Source organism: Telopea speciosissima, chromosome 1 (assembly GCF_018873765.1).
Source record: "Telopea speciosissima isolate NSW1024214 ecotype Mountain lineage chromosome 1, Tspe_v1, whole genome shotgun sequence".
NCBI lineage: Eukaryota > Viridiplantae > Streptophyta > Magnoliopsida > Proteales > Proteaceae > Telopea > Telopea speciosissima.
The window spans coordinates 13,250,433-13,255,664 of record NC_057916.1 but is presented as its reverse complement, the minus strand read 5'-3'; positions in this window follow the sequence as shown (position 1 = coordinate 13,255,664).

Below are 5,232 nucleotides of genomic sequence, written 5' to 3'. Positions count from 1 at the left end.
CCTCCCCCCCACCCCCCCCAAAAAAAAAGAATAATAATAATTTACATATATAGTTGTTTAATTAGCAGTTCCTAAGTGAACTCTTAACTTCCTTACCATGAAAGTTTCATTTCATGTAATGTATAATATTATCTGTTGAACTCATTGAATTGTCTCTCATCTCTTGGCTTCCACATGTGAGAATTTTAGAGAGAGAGAGCCCTACAGCCAACAATATGTTTCTCATACTTAATCAAGTGTATGGCTGCCCTAGCTAGCTAGGTCAAGTCAATTTCTGTAATGGAAAATAAAACATATGGAAGAAAGTTCTCTCGGGAATGTATGGTCCACGCTCAAACAAAATGTCTGAAATGATCATCCTGCCCCCATGAAAGATAGAAATTTCACCTCTATGATCCCAATGCACAACAGAGGCTACACTCCCAAGTCCCAACCCACAAAGAACACCGACCCAAAAACATATATAACTTTTCCTCTCCAAGTAGGCAAGGCAAGTACATGGTTCACGGAGAGTCTAATCCAGGGTTCTCATAATTACAACCAAGAAAAAGAAAAGGTTCAGGTTAAGGACTTGAAAGTACAAGACAAAGAGTTGCAAAAGGAGATCCCAAACCAAGTTGAGTGGGTGAATCATTTTTTATAAAAGTCGAGTCCCTCATGCATAAGTTAATTTAGAGTGCTCAAGGAATGGGTAGGGTGATCATTTCGCCCCTACCTGTATGAGGCCGCACGCCGACCACATGGGCAGGCGATAGCAGAGGATCAAATTCCTGCATAAGTTGCACCCTTAAAATTTTCTATTCTAGGATATTTGTGCATTTGAGCTTTGAAGGCAGTCTAAGCTAAACCCTGTAGTCAGTAGTAACCTTGGTAGAAAGAGGAAAGTAACCCTTGGTAGTGGCTTTTGCTTGGTCATTTTTGAATGACTTTTCTTTGTTTAATAGAGTGTTTCTTTCTTTTTACCAAAAAGAAAAGGGAATATTCTCAGCTGTAACCATATGATATAAACTAAATAAGATTAAAAAATTATGCATATGATATCATTATACTTTTAATTATGATGTATAATACCATTTCTACCCCTTACAGTATAAAAAATACAATTCCCTACATATACAAAGGAGGGCAATTCCGTCTTGTGATAGTTTCATCAATGTATCCAACCATGGTTACACACAAAACCCCAAAAAAAGAAAAGGGTGTGGGGGGGAGGGGGGGGGGGAAGGAAGGGACTAATTCTAAAAGGGAGCCAGTTTGGTGTGCATGGAGCATGCAAAGAAGCTTTTAGTTAGCTATAGTTTCTGTTTATTTCTATCAGTAGACTAGAGGATGCACCATAGGAATCAACAAGAAGCAGACTTTAAAGTTTAACTTTAATTTACTACCCTAGTTTCAGCCAGTATTGGAATATTATTAGATTCTAGATGATACGATAAGGAATGGATTTGACATCACCTTCAATTTACTAATCTAGTTTCAGCCAAAACAGAGCTCACAACATGGCAAAATAATGGTTTCTACAATAATTAAAAAAAGTTTAAGATAAGATTCTAGATGATACGATAAGGAATAGTCCCCAAGTAACAAGTGAGTTGGACCACAACACTTAGCATGTAGGTAATGGAGAAGAAACAGTGTCCATCCAACACTGGGTTCGACCAGATCAGCTTCCACGTGCCTCGATCAAATTGTTGAACTACTCAGCCAACCTCACGTGTACTGTTGATGCATAAAACATACTTTAAAGAAGGAAAATAGTAAAATTGATTTTTTTTTTTTTTTCCCCCTTATCTTTTGATTTCCCTTGGAGAGAGAGGATGGTTGGCTTTAGGATGATAAGGACAGGATCAGTTTTAAGTAGTAGTGGTTCCCCTTGCTAATCCACCAATTTTAAAGGTCCAAAGAGAGAGAGAGAGTGGTTGTCAATTTTCCATTATTTGTGATAGGGTAGTTTAAAGAGAGAGTGATATGCAAGTAGACTGCTCGATACGTCAATTGAGTGTTGAAGTGGGGCATATAGTGCAAAACAGCCATTTCTTTTACAAATTAATTAAAGGAAAGGAGAATTCTACTTGGACTAGTGCGCTACTCTTGCGCCTAGACATAGGGGTGAACAAAATGACCACCACATCCCTGATAAATTCCGTGTTCTATCTACCTTAATTAAAATATACTAATAGTGCTAATAATGCTCATTCTGTTGGACAAACAAGAAAAGGAAATCCATAGATCTCTGTCATGGATATTCCACTTGCTTTATTATTGTTTACTTACTATATTGTACTTCATTTTTTAAGGTGAATCTGTTTAGATTTGCCACTCTTGGGTTGTCCATCTTAACCATAAAAGGCACCGTTCCACCATATAGTGGATGCTTCCCTTTGTCCAGCTCCAACAGAACTTCAATGTGCATGTCATGAAAGCATGGATCATAAGGTTTCAAGAAAACACTCACACAAAGTAATACATTCCCACTCAAACCAATTAAGACACTCATCCTTAAGCAAGCCATAAATTCAATCCTGAAAAAGCAATGAATATAACATAAAAGATAATCTCTTTCATAAACTGATCTTTACTGTAAAATTTGAACAGAATACTCCAAAGTGTTTTTTGGATCAAATTTTCAGAGTTGGAAGGGGATTAGATCATAGTTCAGATTTGTAAAATTTCTGATGAGTTCTTACCATCTATTTTTGGTTGTCTACCTATCATCTTCTTCTTCTTCTTCTTGTCCATCTAATGAAATCATTTGCTCAAAAGATAACATAAAATATCAGGCAAATACTACAAACCACCCATTAAGCTAGAATATCGCTATACACTGTTTGTCGGGTCTTTCTTAATCACGATCTCATTCATTTATATCTTGGACTATTTATCATTCCTTACTTGTCTTTTGTGATAAGAAGAGGGGTTGGGAGTGCGAAAAAAAAAAAGAGAGAATTAAGTAATAAATTAGTGTCCCTACCATCAACTGGGGGCCAAAAAGAGAAGAGAAGAAATGTGCTAATTAGGTATCCAAATTAATTAAAAAGCAATAAACAAAAATGGAATTCTGTATTTAGTATTTATAGGGCCCTACAAAGTGGAGGATAAGAGATAACATGATAAGAGAGATTTCCTCAAGACAAGGCTCCCAAATTATACAACACACTCCACAAACCATAAAAAACAACTCAAGCTGAATAAGCTGCTTTCAGAGAGACAAGAGTGGGTCCTCATGCCCAAGACCTAGTAAGCATCATGAGAGTCCAGTTCCCATATCAGTGCAACCTCTACTCAATGACGTTCCCATTATTTCATTTTAACTCATTTGATCTCCCCATCGGTTGATATGTGATGTAAAATATCATCATCAAGACATCAACATTTGTAAATCCAAGGCAACCGTTGCTAAAAAAAGGATTCTTAAACCCATCCAACCCAATGAGGTTGCTCACAACCTCATTTCCAACATTACTTGGTCCCTCCACCAAGTTGACATGTGATGTAGACCATCATCAACCTTTGCAAATCCATGATAAGGATTTGTAGGCCACAAATAAAGGGCGATTTTCCTTCCGCCATGTATTCTTTCACCGTGGTCATGATGGTCATGGGATGGCTTAAGTATTTTCAAAATTCATCTTAAAAGGGAAAGAAAATAACAATGGTCTTAGATTTGTGGGTTTTCTCCCATAGTGGAGGAAGACTTACAACCACATATAATGTTATAATGGACAAGGGCCAGACAGTTCTCAGTCCATCGTAGGAGAACTCACCGATCCAAACGACTGATCTGAGGGCCTATCAGGCCAGCTTTACTAAAACATTGGCGACTGTTGAGCAGTTTCAATTGGTTTTCTACCAGGTTTGACAGTAATCCTACAGCCTGGATCAAAATAGTAGAGGAAAAAATTGGCCACAATAGCAGGTTCATGATCCTGTAAAACCAAGGATTTAAAAATTGGAATTGAATTAGGGCAAATTGGCCAAGCCGGATAACGATTACTGCTGTTCTGGAACGGGAGATCCATACATGGTTTCAAAGGTTCAGGTGGAATCTAGCCGATTCCCAACCAATTCCAGCTGATCCAGAACAGAATTGGTATCTGGACCCGATTCGTATACGGATCCCTTGCTTTAAAACCCTGTGTATAAACCCACTGCATTGTTCCTGAAATATCATACTTTGTATAGTTTTCCACCGAAAACAAAAATCCCAAAGAAAAGAGGGGTGGGTGGATGACGCAACCGGAGAGATAAGATGGAGAGATAAGATGCCTATCCTTTTGTGTCAAAGAATTAAAAATACTATCTTATTTGACTTGAGAGTGTCTCAGCTTGTCTTCAACTCTTTTCTCAAACCTAACTTTTTCATCTTTTAGATTCTGAGAATCAGGCTCTTCAATCACATCTTTCAATCTTCTTCTAAAGCTACATGTCCAAAACATTTCTGATTGCTGGTTATTTGGCAAGAACTGGTGGTTCCTCCTTGTGGTCCCCTCCAATATCAAATATAATATGGATTGCCACTCTCTTCAATAATCCAAAGCCCAGACTACTCAACTAAATTCCAGCAATTTCACGTCATTCACATAATTGCTGGAAGCAACTTCCATGGAGATCATCACCAACTCTGGAAGCATTTCCAGGAAATGGTGCATCTACAACGTGGATAAAAGAATATCCTTCTTCGGGAAGGGGAATGAACTTATTTCAGCAGATGACCCATCAAATCCTTCAAGTAAACTCTCTAGAAGCCATTCGGACAGAAACCTGATGACTACATGAACCTAGCAATCCAAAATAATGGGTCCACTCTAGATATGATGATGATCAATTAAACATTTTCAATTCTGATCTACAGAGACATAGCCACCAATCGAGAGATTTTACTCCTGGTTATGTTTGACAAGTACTTGAGTCCTGAATGAAAAATATAAATGCATTTTAAGGGTGCAGAAATTTTGTTCGTGTTCTTCTGTAGTTTTAGGCTTTTTACTGCTTCAGAATGCACTCGAGACCCAGAATCTACTCTGAGAATGCACACCAAACACAGCTTGAGGTGGGTGGGTGTGTGTGTGTGCTTTGCATGTGGTGGGGGTGGGGGTGGGGGTGGGGGTGGGGGTGGGTGGGAGGGTGTGGTTCTCACATAACTGTGGGTACAGCATCTAGGTCAGTGTATTAAAAATCAAAAACTATAAATAACTATTGTCAAATATATAAAAAACAATGTCAATAGTAAGA